This window comes from Carassius auratus, chromosome 15, assembly GCF_003368295.1.
Source record: "Carassius auratus strain Wakin chromosome 15, ASM336829v1, whole genome shotgun sequence".
Classification (NCBI taxonomy): Eukaryota; Metazoa; Chordata; class Actinopteri; order Cypriniformes; family Cyprinidae; genus Carassius; species Carassius auratus.
Window position 1 is genome coordinate 16446153 of NC_039257.1, and position 17119 is coordinate 16463271.

The 17119-nt window shown below is 39.1% G+C and overlaps 1 long non-coding RNA gene across 1 annotated transcript; it reads right to left on the reverse strand.

Annotated features, from left to right (window-relative positions):
* Window positions 1–5541: 5541 nt before the first annotated feature.
* LOC113115252 (uncharacterized) lies at window positions 5542–6428 on the reverse strand. Its single transcript, XR_003293849.1, has 2 exons — window positions 5969–6428; window positions 5542–5747 (listed from the first exon to the last, which is right to left on the reverse strand). It is a non-coding gene; the product is annotated as an uncharacterized LOC113115252 (long non-coding RNA).
* Between the last annotated feature and the right edge of the window lie 10691 nt (window positions 6429–17119).

Sequence of the window (17119 nt, forward strand, 5' to 3'; positions counted from 1 at the left end):
TACATTATCATTACATTATCATTACATATTCAGATTCCCAAAATGGTTTACTTGTAATTAGATTGTATTATATATTAAAATGCTTGTAATAAGTCAGTTAATTCTATTTATGGATTATATGATAAGAAATTATTCATACAATGTCAGTAAATTATTAATTTATTGATCCATGCTTCTGTATTTTGGGACAAATGGACCTCTCAGTTACTAAACTCTGCCAATGTATAACTGAAAACGACAACAAATATAAATAAAAATAAAACCTGTAAGGCCTTGACTGCTTCATTCCTGTTTTCATGTTTAAAAATGTGTTTTCAGGTGATGCATCTAAATCTAATTTAATATGTTTATTTTAGTACAATTTTCATCACACAATCTGTAATCAATGACAGATTACAGTTTGTAAGTAATCTACATTGCCTCTTGGAAGGTGTTTACTAGGTTTTGTATGGATTATCTTAAAATATTATTTTCTTTTCTAAGTAAAATTAGCTTGTCTAGGTTCTGGATATTAGGTCGTATACATATTGAAATCTTTAATGTAGCTCTTCTCTACGTGTTGGTTTTTCGAGAATTCAGAATGCTTTTTCACCCAATAAAAAAGTGGAATAAAAATAACAAAGCGAATAGGGGCAAAGGAAGATGCAGGGCAGAGGAAATCCATAATTGAAGAGGCTGAGAAGCATCCATAAACAGCCCTGGCTGTCCCAGTGCATTTTTCCATGAACAATTGCTGGAATAATCGCACCTCATAAGCCAAGATCACAGAGGAGGCTGATGCAAACCAGACAAATGCATATCAATAATTAGTGCTGGTCGGGAAGTCCAGCCGAGACAGACCAGGACACTGCTTTTATCTAGCAGCAGGAGGAGGGGCACTAAAATGATAGTCATGGCTTTGTGACATGCACAGCATACTGAATCATTTGAACAATATGGAGGGGTAGATATGAATGGTATAATATACAGTATAGAAGGGAAGAGAGGGAAACAGTGTGAGAAAAATACAAATTAGAAATTGTCGTATATATATATATATATATATATATATATATATATATATATATATATATATATATATATATATATATATATAATTAATTCAATTGAGCTTTTCAGTTAATTCAGTTTTAGTCCCCCAAAAAACACACATTGTGGGATATCTCTGCTGCTTATGTTTTGGCATAAACTCCCACAGTGCTTACACACAAAAAAAAAAAAAAAAAAAAAAAAACAAACAAAAAAAATATGCTAACTCCATCTTATGAAGCATGAATGCTGCTGACAAACTCTGTATGCGGAAAGGAGAATTTTTCTCTTTTTCCAGCTTCGGTTTCATCCTCTTTCCCCATGTTCAGCCCTTCTAAGCCTACCCTTGGGATTCAGTCACAGCAAACTGACCATCAAAGCCCGATGTTCGCACTTGGGGAAACAATCCAAGCATTCTGTGAAGGCAGAAGCCTTCTTTGGATCCAGGACTGATGGCTAGCATGGCCAGAGCAGCTGGACCAGCACAGAGAGAGCGGGAAGCTTTGATCTGTCATTCCGAACGGTTCCAGGAGACTCAAAAATTGTAAAAAAAAAAAAAAAAAAATGGATAATGTGGTTACCAAAAACCCTTCTAGACACCCCTCCTTCACAAGCTGAGACCAGGATCAGAGACAAAATGTGTTGTGAAGGCAAACAGACAACAGGATTTTCTTTTCTGAACGTGTCAGCAGCAGCCAGAGATGGGTGGGCTTTAGAATCATATTCTTGTAGAAATTACTAATTAATTACAAATGTAATCTGCAACCCAATCCAAATATCACAAATAAAGCCCATTTCACACTCACCGCATGCATAAGCAGCACACACAGTAAGTGCACTACAGTGAAACTGCAACAGCAGGCTTGTATTGAGCTTTCCCATTGTTTATTCTTCATATAGGACTGCAGGAAATTAAAGTAAGTTCTGGGTCACTATTTTTATGTTAATTCATATTCATGTAGCTGAAACCTCAATGTGGAGCTAAAAATTGCATTTTTTTTTTTTTTTTCAAATCATTGTTTTTCTGACTGTGTTTTTCTATTTGAAAACAGCAGACAAAAAGTATCGAGATGACCTACTGCTTCTGCTGAAATTTTTGAGAGTACATTTAAAGGGGTCATATGATATTGCAAAAAAGAACATTGTTTTGTGTATTTGGTGTAATGAATTGTGTTTATGCGGTATAAGGTTAAAAAAAAAAAAACATTATTTTCCACATACTATACGTTACAGTATTTCTTTATGCCCTGACTTTCAGAAACGCAATGTTTTTTTTTTTACAAAGCTCATCCATCTGAAAAGCAAGGTGTGCTCTGATTGGCCAGCTATCAAGTGTGTTGTGATTGGCCAAATGCCTCAGACCTGTGATGGAAATGTTATGCCCCTCACCATACTGTGATGGCATGTCCTGGTCAGAACAGCGCGACAGAAAGAGACAATAAAACCCATTACAAACTAGGCATTTGTTGCATCCAGTGGGGACACAGTTACTGATAATAATGACTTATACTTATCTTTTTATGCATTGCATTGCATATCGCACCGTGTAAACATAAGACCATGTCTGCATTTGTGATGGGAGAAACAACAAACAACAAGCGCTACTCTACACTGCTCAAAACTCATGTTTGAATTATCAGTAGCAAATTCTTTAAATATATATATTGCTATTGCTTGTCTACTTTTGTTTATTGGATTATCTATTTGCTCTGTCATTTGGATTGGACTGCCTTCCTGTGTACTATTCAGTGTGTACTGTTATACAGTAGGGATAACGGTCCCACTTTATATTAGGTGGCATTAACTACTATGTACTTACATTAAAAAAATAAATGAATAAGTACAATGTACTTATTGTCTTCATATTTCATTGTAAAACACTTTTGCTGCTATTGAGGTGGGATAGGGGTAAGGTTAGGGAGAGGGTTGGAGGTATGGGTAAGTTTAAGGATGGGTTAAGGTGTAAAGTATAGGTCAACAGTCTAATTATTAATGTAATTACAGAAATTAAATACAGATGTAATTACATGTCGTTTTTTTTTTTATATATGTAAGTACAATGTAAAAACATGTATGTACACAATAAGTACATTGTACTAAATTATTAATTAAAATGTAAGTACATAGTAGTTAAGGCCACTTAATATAAAGTGGGTCCAGAGTGGTTACACTTCATTTTGGTGTCCTAGTTACAGTATAATTATATATTTAGTACTGAGTAATATTAATTAACAAAATGTACTTACTAGTGAGTTTAGGATTAAACTTAATTCACTGTTATTATTATACTAACTGCATGTAACGTAAAAAAAGTTGTAATGCTTTAATACAAAAAGTTCACAGAGTGAATCAATTGTATTGTATTGAGTCAAGTGAAGTTTAGTTCCCTTTCAAGGGAACTTCAAACTGCATCCTCTAGGGGGCACTATGGGGAACACCTCGTTGTGACCTGTGTCTGAAGCATACATTGAAAAAACATAAACGAGTTGGCCGGCGACAGCCTCTGACGTCACTGCCGGCGCGACTATAAACAGGCACCGGGATAAAATTTAATTCTTCTTCGTCTTCACTGACTGTTCTGTTTGAAGCGTGCATCTGAAAGTACCGGTTAGAACGATCTTTCTCTCTCTATCATGGCGACTACTAGCGAGCGTTTAGACAATGTGTGCATCCATGTCGGTGTTATTTGACACCCGATGACACACGCTAACTTTGGGTCATTTGTTTGGGTGAAGAGTGTAACGGGCGTGCTTTGTCTTTACCCCTTAGGGGACTAAGCCCTTTTTGGTCCGTTTTCTCTATTTTTACATTTCGGCTTATAAACCATATGTAATGAGGATGGACCACCATGTATTTGGTATCAATGGATTCAGAAGACCCTAAGCTACCATAAGCATGCATGCAATATGTCTATAAAGGAAGTATGAGTGAAAAATTGTACAATAAACTAGAGAATTTCAAAGACGAAAATGAGATTTTTGTCATTTATTACTGAAAATCCTACCTCACACAACAATAGTTAAAAGTTTTTGACCCAAAAATATATTTTTCAAACTCTTTGCTTGACAGAAATGGGTTATTGTTCAATCAAATGTGTAAAGATCAATTAAATAATTAACTTTATTTACAAACAGTCCTAGGCGTTTTTTTTATTTTTGGGACTAAGCCCTATTTGGTCTGTTTTCTCTATTTTTTTATTTGGGCTTATAAATCATATGTAAAGGAGATGAAACACCCTGTGTTTGGTATCTATGGATTCAGAAGACCCTAAGCTACCATAAGCATGCATGCAATATGTTTATATAAAGGAAGTATGAGTGAAAAATTTTACAATAAACTAGAGAATTTCAAAAACGAAAATTAGATTTTTGTCATTTATTACTGAAAAACACACAATATAGAACAGTTTTTGAACAAAGAAAATATATTTTTTCAAACTCTTTGCTTGACAGAAATGTGTTATTGTTTAATCAAATGTGTAAAGAACAATTAAATAATTAACTTTTTTTAAAAAACAGTCCTAGGCATGCCAGTGAGCAAAGCAAGGCCTCTCCAGGCCTTTCCAGTAATTGTTCCAGAGCTTGTTCTGCCGTAAATCTTTTACTGCTTGCCATTTTGATAAAACAATTCTGTAATAATGCTGTATCTCTCTCGAATTGATCTCTTTGTGCTCGCTAACACTCCAATCACTTTCTGCTATCTCCACGTGATGCTGATTCTCCGATCGCTCGAATTTAGCTCTTTGTGCTCGCTAATACTCCGATCGCGTTCTGCTTTCTCCACCCTGATGCTGATTCTCTGAACGCTTATTGATTACATGTCTTTTACTTTAGTCCAGCCAGCTTTTACAAGGCTACAGCAGAGCTACAGAGTCCTCTGAATCGCTAGAAGACATAACCTTCCTCTGATTGGGTTAGAAAAAGACTCCTCCCAGCGGCGATTTTTCCATTGGCTGTTGCGTGTTGAATCTGCCTAGCACAATCTTTTTCATTGGCCTGTTTACGCAGTGGTATTGCGCAATATGGGAAGTGTTTAATATACAAACTGGACACCGCTGTTTTCAGCGGAATCTGAGGAAGACGGCAAAAAAACCCGCATCTCTCTAGCATTAATAGTTTTTGAGATAACTACACATTTGTAAAAGTATGCCATTTTGGGCGGTACCGCCTAATCCGTCCCCAGAGGGTTTTAACAGTTTATGTAGGTTGGATGCACGTCCGTTAACTCTTGTATGTACTGCGTTGTGTTCTTGTGTTGAATGAAGGAAAGACGCAGACCACGACCAACTGCTGGTTTCTCTTTTAATAAAGGCGAAACAGCAAATTTGTTTCCTCTCAGCGAGCCTGGTGCAGACTGTACAAATAAACAACAAAAATATAAGGCTCTGTCACATGCAGTCTCCTCCACACAATATACAGGTCTCAAGCTCCTCCTCTCAGCTAGTCTGGCGCAAACTGCATATACATATACTGATAAAACTTAGTATTATCAGCAAAAATACTTTTAAATAAAAAATGTGAAAATGAACTGAATAAATTATAAAATGCTCAATGTAGTTGACAACATGAATTTCTTTTACATGCTTAATACAACCAATGTAAACACTATGCCAGATGAATTATAATGAACATTATACACATACCTGTACAAATAAACAACAAAAATATAAGGCTCTGTCACATGCAGTCTCCTCCACACAATATACAGGTCTCAAGCTCCTGTTAGCAGATAAACATACAGAAAATCCTGAAGACTAGCACGTGGAAACATGTCTACTTTAAAGCTTGCAAAATGTCTGTTTACAAGGTTTACGTTCAGTTGACACATTAACTGCATGTTCACAACCTCAAAACTTACATTTATACATGCATAAAACAAGGTTTGCATCATACAAAACCGAAATAAATGTTTAAAACTGAAGAGCAAAATAACACATTACCTCCTCTCAGCTAGTCTGGCGCAAACTGAAAGAAGCGCGTGAATGACGCCACAAAGCCTGCGACACTCTTAAAGTGAAAGTACAGGTATTAACACTATGATCTGAATACAACATCCAGACATACATATTGGCAATAGAACACATCTTAAACATTTAGAAAACAATATTCATCAGGATTTGGTGACATTTCAACCGTAAAAGTAAAGATATAATTTCAACCTGGTTACATTCACCCCTCCTGAAATTCACCAACATCCTGAAAAGTGGGGTCTCGGGACTGTAAAGAACACATAATACGTCTGCTACTGACACAATCTGGCCCAAATGAAAATAAATAGACCTAGTCCACAGTCAACTTAGAAGTCACCTCACATACAAGGTTCAGGGAAAAAAAAGGTTGATCAGGTCTCTCAATCCCCTTAGCTCAATGCGACGCCTGATACGCCACACAACACTTGGCCCCCCCAAAAAAATTGTCCCACATACATTTTCAAGTATCAATGCTCATAACACAGTCCAAAAAAAAAAAATATATATATATATATATATCAAGAGTCATCTCTGCAAAACAAAGAGAGATTAGCTATGGCTCCCAAACAAAATATTTGAACCCCTCAGAAATGCACGTGTTCTAACAAGACCATCAGCTGCGGTCTGTGTGTGCGGGTCAGTGTTAACCAATGCATCAGCATGTGGTGAGTGTGAAATATCTGATTGTGGTGCAGGTGAAGTGGATGGGTTATCAGTAATGGCACCAACATGACTTTGCACTGAACTAGACTGGTCCAGCTCTTCTGAATCAGCTGACTCAGATTCAAGTGGGACTTCAGGGGACGAAACTGCAAGACTCTCACCAGTTCTGGAATTTGACAGGTTCTGTGCACTGTCATCTTGAGTCAATAACTCAGACACTGAGGCTCTATCATCATCACAGTCACAGTCTTCCTGAGCAGACTCCTCGCTGACCAAAGACTGATCATTTCCATCGGTATCCTGGCTCTCATCCATCCCAGAGAGTGGCAAGAAGTTGACCTCCAACAAAAGATTCCTGTGCACAACTCTCGTGCATCCCTCTGCATCCTGTATTTTATAGACATGGATATTGAGATTTGCACCAATAACTGTGTACACTCCATCCTCCCATTTGTCGGCCAACTTCCTCTTCCCTCGTTCTCCTTTATTTGCTACTAAAACACGATCTCCCACAGAGAGGTAGGTACCCTTGACACGTTTGTTGTACTGCCGAGCCTGGTGCTGTTGCTCAGTAGATGAATGTTTCTGGGCGATTTCCATAGCAATTTTGAGGCAAGAAAGCAGGGACTTGGCTTATGAGTCATAGTCAACAACCCCTGGGTCATTCAAAACCTGCTTAAACATGATATCCACTGGCAATCTAGGAACACGGCCAAACATCAAGAAGAAGGGAGCGTAACCAGTAGTCTCATGAACGGTGGCGTTATAGGCAAACGTGATGGTTTGAATTTGTTGTGGCCACTGTTGTTTTTCCTTAAGGGGAAGGGTACGGAGCATGTCACCCAAAGTGCGATTAAAACGCTCTGTTCCCCCATTTCCCATGGGGTGGTAGGCTGTCGTATGGGATTTTGCTACACCGGCCAGACGAAGAAGCTCTGCAATCAAGTTGCTCTCGAAATTGGTGCCCTGATCGGAATGTATTCTCTCAGGGAAACCGTAAACACAGAACACATTGTCCCAGAGCTTCTTGGCGACTTGCTTTGCCGTCTGATTGGCACAAGGGAATGCATGGGCGAGTTTGAAATGGTCGGTGACCACTAGGACATCCACAGAACGCTGCTTACTGTCCTCCGCCAACCAAAAATCCATGCAAACTAACTCCATCGGGGCAGAGCTCTTGATGCTTTCTAGGGGCGCACGAGCAGCAGGTTCTGGTGACTTCCCTAACACACACCTCAGACAGCATCTGACATGTGCCCTCACATCCCTCTCCATATCAGGCCAGTAAAATCGCTGCCTTGCCAGCGAGAGAGTACGGTCCTGACCTTGATGACCAGCCAGATCGTGTATGCCCAACAATGTCTTTTCCTTTAGACTCAGAGGCAACACATATTGAGATCTTCTCTGTTTGGACATGGGATCTCTCGTCACTCGATACAACATCCCATCATGGACTTCCAACTTGTCCCATTGCTTGAACAATCTTAGGACTTTTGAATCAGCACCATGCCTTTCCCACCTAGATGGTCGCTTCCTGGCTGCAACAAAAGGTAACACCTTAGAAATGCTGGGGTCTTGCTCTTGACTCAGCTGCAGCTCCTGAGCAGAGAACATGGGTGTAACATCCTGACCACTCGACAGCTGTTGGACGTTTTGGGTCAGATAGAGTGCCCTGGATTCCGCTGCATCAATCCAGTCACAGTGGGCCTGACAAAGAGCTCTGATCTCGGCAGAATCACACGCCACCTTGAACATTTGATGGTCCCCAGATCTGTAGCTTTGAGACTGGCAGCTGACCCTGAAAGCATCCTGCACAGAATCCTCCTCTATCCCATTAGCTTCCTGAATCAGGGTGGGATATGGTTCCTTCAGCAGCCTCTGACAAATGGGCTTCGCGAAGAGGTCACGACTCAAGGCATCAGCCACCACATTTCTTTTCCCAGGCAGGTGTTTAAGATCAAAGGAGTAAGACGCAAGCTTAGAGACCCAGCGGATTTCACGTGCGTCAAGCTTTGGCTTTGTTAGAAGGTAGGTTAGTGGATTATTATCCGTCCAAACTGTGAAGCTACGGCCTTTTAGCCAGTGGCTAAACTTTTCACAGACACTCCACTTCAAAGCCATGAACTCCAGTCGATGAGCTGGATACTTCTGTTGTGACGCACTAAGGGTCTTGCTTGCAAAAGCAACCGGTCTGGCCTTGGACTCTCCTCGTGGAACTTGTGAGAGCACTGCTCCAAGTCCATTCAACGAAGCATCGACTGACAGAATAAATGGCTCGTCAAAGTCTGGATGAGCCAGCACAACACATCCCAACAGCATAGTCTTCAACCGGTCAAAAGCCATTCCACATTCCGCTGACCAGTCTGCAGGAGTAAGCTTGCGATAGGCATCCAGGGGCTTCTTATCTCTAGCTGACCGTCCCCGCCTCTTCTGTCCAGCTGTAAGTGCGAACAAGGGCTTCGCAATGGAGGAACAGTTTGGGATGAAATGCTGGTAGTAAAATACCATGCCAAGGAAATATTTTATTTTCTGGACAGAAGGCGTGCACTCATCGTCCTCCATGAGGTCTCGTACTGTCATCTTGGTTATGACCTCCACTTTGGCAGGATCAACGGCCACACCCTCGCCATTAATGACATGTCCAAGGAATCCAACTTGTTCTCGAAGCAGATAGCACTTCTTCGGAGCCAGTTTCAAGTTATTCTCCCTCAACCTCTGGAACACTGTGCGGAGTCTGGACAGGGCCTCATCCTCTGACGATGCAAAGATGAGAAGATCATCAAGATAACACAGGAGTTTTGTAAAGTTCATGTCCCCAAAAATCCCAATCATCATCCTCATGAAGGACGCTGGACTGTCCCTGTGGCATGCGATTATATTCATGCAGTCCAAGAGGGGTTGTGAAAGCTGTGTACTTCTTGTCGTCTTCATGCATTGGGATGTTGAAGAAGCCAGAAGTGAGGTCCATCGTGCTAAAGAGGCAATTGCCACCAAGAGCAGCCAGGCAGTCAGACTGGTGCGGCAAGGTTTGCATCATACAAAACCGAAATAAATGTTTAAAACTGAAGAGCAAAATAACACATTACCTCCTCTCAGCTAGTCTGGCGCAAACTGAAAGAAGCGCGTGAATGACGCCACAAAGCCTGCGACACTCTTAAAGTGAAAGTACAGGTATTAACACTATGATCTGAATACAACATCCAGACATACATATTGGCAATAGAACACATCTTAAACATTTAGAAAACAATATTCATCAGGATTTGGTGACATTTCAACCGTAAAAGTAAAGATATAATTTCAACCTGGTTACAAGAGCATGCACGCGATGTCTTTGAGGAGGCAATCTGCGTGCATTGTGAGCGGTTTTTCAATGAAAAAGCTCAGCTTTCGTTCGTCTCTCTTTTTCCTGATCAGGTTTTTCTTTCAGATCCTTTTTTCCACTAAGGTCCAGGTATGAGCCTGAACAATATAGGGGTCCTGGCCTGTCTCGATCTGAGGATCGAAGAAGGGCACAGACGGCTACTGTTGCAACTCGCGCTCCTCCCCCACCTGCAGGCAGGGGTAAGAGGAATCGTGGGGCACAAGGAGGTAAGCAGAACCTAAGGCATGTGATCCAGATGAGGCAGCGTTCTCGTCCGAATCAGAGCAATACAGAGGTATCTACTCATTCCATTTGGGGATTTTTTAACTTCTGCTTTTATCCTCCTCTTCCTAATTCCCCTGTAACCACCAGCTCTCCACCTGATCGAGGTTAGCTGGAAACTTCTCACATAACGATCTCCTATGCTGGACCTAATTATGTTTTTGGCTGGTTCTATGTTCATAGCAACCACCTTTCTGATGGTCCGGACTAAAAGGAGGCGCCCCTTGAGAGGGGCTCCAGTGCAGGAGAGTGGGAGAGTATGTAACCCTTATAACCGTATATACTTATGTGTATTAAATTGCTGTTGGTTATGTGTCCACTAATCAACTCTGTGAGTTTCCTTTGCAGTGCTCGGTTACAGTGTTTACTAAACATGGCACCAGCCATCCAGCTTCATGTTCCGGTATTAGGTGGCTGAGATCACAGGTTTTTGCGGGAGCCTCCTTGATCATCAGGCCTGGCACAGCACTGCAGGGAATTCCATGGATGTCTGATCAGAGTGCCACGAGAGCCCCTCCTAGCTCCTTGCCATGCTTCGGACGCAGGCTTACGACGAAGAAGTGAATGAAGTGTTCTCCCAGTGTCTGCTTATAGTCGCGCCAGTAATGACTTCAGAGGCTGATTTGTTGGTGTTTTTCCAATGTATGCTTTAGACACGCGTCACGACGAGGTGTTCCCCGTAACGCCCCCCCCCCCCTAGAGGACGCAGTGTCTCGTTCCCTACTCATTCCCTTTTAGTCAGTCATGTTCAATGTTACGTCTTACGATTCAGAGCCGAGCATTTCAGCTTCCAGAGTTGCCAGTGCTGCTTCTCAGCGTGCTGCAGCTTCCAATTCTGTGGTCATGCTGCAATTCCTCGTGGGCGCTTCAACACTTCAGTGTTTATTCTAAAATAATAACTTGTAAAAGAGCTCCATGAGTGACGGGGCGTCTTTTTCTCTGTCCCTGTTGACTTGTGGCTTCACCAAGGTTGTGGAGGCAGCCCTCGTCAGCATATATATTTATTGGTTTGTTTTGTTAACACTCAAAGGCGATTTGTCTCTCTAGTGAGATCCCAATTCGTCAGTCACCGACATAACGTCTCCATTCATTCCTTAAGGGACTACTATTATAGTTTTATGATAATAGCAGTGATCATAGCAGTGTTACATACAGTACACATATTCCCAACGCACTCAATACCTGCTATTTGATAACCTATGTTCTTTATATATGGTAAATTATTTGATTTTGTGCTTCCCTGGTTAGTGCTTTATTAAATAATCCTATTTTAATGTTGCAATGGACATATCTGTTTTGAAACACAGTATCCTCCTTCAGCCCTCATATCACTGTGGCTCATTCACTTCTCAGTTTCACAGGATGCATTATCATTGAAATGCTGGACCGCACAGATGTTTGCTGATGGAGAATGATTCATTCATGCTTGAACTGGGACATAATGCAAAGAGCACTTCCTTGATTATAAGGCCATCAGGGAACACATCCCGGCACAGACTGGTGGCTAATGCAGCCCAGCTGTATTATTGAATCAATTGCATATGCTGGTTCGAGAGAATCTAATGGTGTCCTCTTGGAAATGTGAGTAGCGGCCCACTTTTACACAAACAGATACGTTGTGTGAACTTGTGTTAGCTCAAGACCAAGTGCCTGTTTTGTGCGATCTAAATGAGACAAGAAGCATGTATATGCATACATACAGCAGGTGAATGACCCAGGGGAAAAGTATTGAACATGCTAACAGAAATGTATTTATTAGTTTGTACAAAAGCCTATGTTGTTAATGACAGCTTCAAGATGCCTCCTGTATAGAGAAACTAGTCACTTAGGTGTGAATTGTGGACCATTCTCCAAATTCCAACTTCAAATATTGAAATTTGGAAAAAAGGGTGTTTTATTATTTTTTTATGTCAAATATATGTTATATAAATCTATGGAATATGTATATATATATATATATATATATATATATATATATATATATATATATATATATATATATATGTGTGTGTGTGTGTGTGTGTGTGTGTGTGTGTGTGTGCGTGTGTGTGTGTGTGTGTGTAAAAAAAGATGTATATTAAAAAAAAGTGTCTGTGGCTCATCTGCCAGTGGGTGACAACATACCCCCCCACCCCCCACCCAAGATTAAAAGTGAAACTCCGCCTATGCCTTAGGGTCAATACTGACACACTTTTATAGCATACAGTATCTCATAAGGCTACACAATAGAGCAACAGCCAGGATTAAATCAATAAAACAATGAATACATAAAGTGTTGTGCACTTTGCCGCATTTATATATATATATATATATATATATATATATATATATATATATATATATATATATATATATATATATATATATATATATGGATTGACTTTGCTGCCCTCTATGTTTAAACACGTCATGACCCTCACTGTGTACTCTATCATTTGTCTACCTGCTGACCCATGACAGCAGACACAGACAAAGATGTCTGCACTCTTAGGCATACGTCCTCCGTTCTTATTCACAGTCATAGAGCAAGGTTGACTGTAGGCAAGAAAAAAATGTTTTAACCTTCATGGCTGGGTGAGCAGGGAGGCTATCACCGCGAGACTCCGTTTATTTCCAGGCACGTGTCCATGTCCTGTTGCTGCGCCCTCCAAACATGCCCCAGATAAGCCAGCAGGAGCTCGACGGAGACAGAGAGAAACCTAATCCGATTCAACAACAGGGTGGTGAGCAGGTCGCTCTGGGAGTTAATTGTGGTGCTGACAAGTTATATGAGCATCTTCAAATGGACATGGGGGAGAGCAGGAGTGAAGGATGTATGTATATGCATCACTTACATTTGCACTTGGTTCGCAGACAAAGGGAGTTCTATCCACACCATATGCAAACAAAATGCAATAAGAAACAAAATGTCTATTTACATTATGACTCCTGTATAATAGGTGGAGCTAATTAACAATTTGACTGCAGTATGACAGATGATATTTACACCTTTCAGGGACCTCTGTGTGAATGTGTCAAAATTTATTTAGCATTTAATGTTGCAGAACAGTCTATTTTGCACAATTTCTATATAATTAAACAACCAAAAACATTAAAATGGTCTATAAATTAAAATGAATATATATTTTAATACATATTATAAATTAATAGTTATGTATAATTGGTAATTAATTGCTAATAAAAAAAAAATGCATTTTTTAATATATTATTATTTCAGTAATTATACTGTTAATTATTTTTATTATTTCTTGTTTTGTTTCTATTTATTAGTATACATACATATATATTAGGGCTGTCAAATGATTAACATTTTTAATCAAATTAATCAGAATTTTCAGTGGATTAATCAGGATTAATCACTATTTGCAATTACAAAAGTTTAACATTTACTTAGATCAAATTTACCTGAGCACTATACCAAACCATGCCATTTAACTACAGATAGTGTAAGGGTTTTAGGTGAACCAGTGGTTAAATATAGCCACATATCTATGAAATTATGCATAGAGAAACTCGAAAGAATGAACTCAGAAACACAAACATGCGCCCTCTGCACTCTGGGCACTCTTGTTTTTGGGAGGTGTTCATTTGCTCTGCCACAGTACTTTAGGATCGATATTTTCACGTTCTGAAGGCTTCAAGTGCCAGTAAAACCAAGTAAAATGCATATGCTTTTCCAAACAGCTGTAATTTTCGCTGCATTGCATGTATGCGTTCTGAGCATGCGTAGTGTGAAACACAGGACGCTATAACAGGAAGAAGCTCCAGCGTATCAACTACCAAAGTCGTCTCTGTTTATCGAGCTTGGCATGAATGTATTTGAGAGTAACTGGGGTAAAACCTTAAGCTTCTTCGGTGTTTTCGTCGCAGCGCTCGCCGCTGTTTTTTACTATCTTGAGAATTCAGAGATCGACGAGACTTTCCTGACCTGAATAATTTGTCACACTGCGCATGCGTGAAATGCGTTAAAAAAAAAATGACTTAATTAACGACAAACAACTAATTAACGTCGTTAACGCGCTATTTTTGACAGCCCTAATATATATATATATATATATATATGAAGGACTTGCATATTTACTCAAGGTGTTTTTTGTTTTTATTTTATTCACACATAAGATTAGGTCCTTACTTTTAATTTCAGTGTATAGTTTTTCAGTTTAATGAATTAACTGTAGTTCGGGTTAAGTGTTATCATTATTCTGGGTTTATACTATCTTTTATATTAAAAGAATTAAATTCTTTCATTGTTTTTGGTGATATAAAACCCATTCAGCCATTACTGTGCAGTATAAATTAACCGAGCAGAAGATTGAACCTCAGTGTTATACTAAATCTAACTCAATTCCTTCCTCAAACATCTCAGCTCCAAAAAAAAAAAAAAAAAAAAAAAAAAAAAAACTTAATTCAAAGCCTCATTTAAAATCTATATTTCCTTGCATATATATTAGCAAATATGCGTTGAAAACATTAAACCAAGGCAGTATATAATCATTTTCATTTATGATTTAAAGTTTATTAAATATGACAATTATATTTTTTATAAATAATAAAATAAAAACAAACAAAAAAATTAAATTACACAAAACTGCCCCTTGCTGTTTTTAACACCACATAGGAGAATTCTTTCAGATGTTTACATTTGCATTTCTATGCATTGCTCATGTTGAGAATCAATCAAGGAAAACAAAATCTAGTGGACATGTGATGTTTGATTGCACACTAGCATAAGTATGGAAGGATGGGAGGAGGTAATCAAGAACACCATGAGAGAAGTAATAAGGAAATCAGACTCAATCTATGTGCTTAGGAAATTAACAACTGAACCGAACTGACAACAGGACCTGTGACGCAAAACTGATTACTCCAGTCTTCAGTGTCACATGATCCTTCAGAAAACATTCTAATATGCTGATTTGCTGCTTAGTTATTATCAATTAATACTGGTGTTCAGTTATTACCCAGTGGTTCTTACCTTTACATCTTACCCCAAATTACTGAATGGTAGTGTATCGTGATTTCCACAAAAAAAAAAAAAAAAAAAAAAAAAAAAAAACAGGACAGTTTTCAGCATTGATAATAACAAGAAATGTAATCAACCAGCAAATCGGCACATTAGAATGATTACTGAAGGATCATGTGATGCTGGAGACAGGAATGATGATAATAATGCTGAAAATAATCTTTTACAATATTACTGCAGCCTTGGTGTGCATAAGAAACTGCTTTCTCAATACTGAAAGTAGAAAATATTTCCAACAAAAAGTATGCTGCAGTATACATTCGCTTGGCATTTTGAGAACCTCTGCAGTGAGGAATGTCCAGAATCTCTGAACTAATACTTAGTTTAATTTCTCACGCTGTTCATCCAGGAAACTAAAAAAAGCAGATGACGAGAAGGAAAAGCATCATGTTGCTGATTGAGGAAATCTTGAAAACATGCCAATGGTAAACACACAACCTAGAGGAGGCAGAGTCAACAGCAGCAGATGTGTGGGTGGCAATGGAAGGCCTCCTGATGAACAGAAATAAAGCAAACATATTTTCTCGTGCGAGGATCACTTTGGAGATGCCGTAAATGTACTGTTGGGGAAGAAACTATGCTGTGGTTGCCATGCCAACAGGTTAAGAGAAGCACCTGCTACCTGCGGTTGCCGTCGAAATCCCCGCAGACCCTGGCTATCATTTTCAGCCTGCCTTTCCCATTTCATTAAAGGCTGTTATGAGCCTAACACCGCACACCTTGCATCTCTCTCTTGTTGTGGTTGCAAAATTACCCTGGACTTCATTAAGTGGCTCATTACCTGCTGTCAAAGCTATCAGAGAGCCGGATTCTGTTCGAGTCTCTGTTCCTTTCTCTTTCCAGCCTAATCAGATGCTTCACATGACATGAACATGAGCTCCTGCTAGGCCCGGCTCTGTGGATGTCGTTTAGGACAGCTGGATGGTTGGAGTCATGCTAAATCCACAAAAAATAAACACACAAATGAAAAACACTATCTATGTGTGAAAGTCTGTATCCGCCACAAGATGGAAACTCGCAATTGAGAGTTACAAGGTCAGAACTGATCCTTTGCATGGAGTTTGATCTACAGGCATTCTGACCAATCATAACGCCGAACCCGCCATTTTGTCAGTCAAACAAACCGATAGAAGAGTAGATTAACTTAGCTGAAACTTGAACTTGAAAAAATGGTGCGTTGTTCTCGTTTTGCGGTTTAAACAAGATCCTTCTGATGTTTATTCATGTTTATTTTGTACTATAATTAGTACAGAGGAAGAGATGATCTGTTAATGTGCAGCTACAGTGATCGGTCATGACATGTTAAAGAACCACAAAATGGTATTTATTGTTTTATTTTCTTTAATATTTAAAAAATTAGAAAGCTGAGTGAAAAAAGTAAGCTTCTCTGTCTTGTCTGCTGGTGTGTTGTCAGTGTCCTCTTTGCTCCGTAATGTATTTTTCACTGTGTGGGAACATGGCTTGTCAAATGTAGCAATGGTAACAGTAAGGGAGCAGGTCGTTATGTAGGGTCAATTGTGTGTCAAAGTTGCAATTCCTAGAAATAAAGTCATAGTACTAAGAAATATAAAGGCAATTGTGACTTTTTATAAATAAGTTTTGTAAGTGTAACAAACAATTTATTTATTTATTTATTTTTTTTTTTTTTCAGATGTGGACTTTCAAGTGAACTGTCAGTTATCTCAGAACTTTGGGAAAATTTGTAAAAAAATAATAATAATTGAGAATGGCTACATTATAAACCCGGAAAAGTTGCAATTTACCTATTGATTATATTATATTATATTAT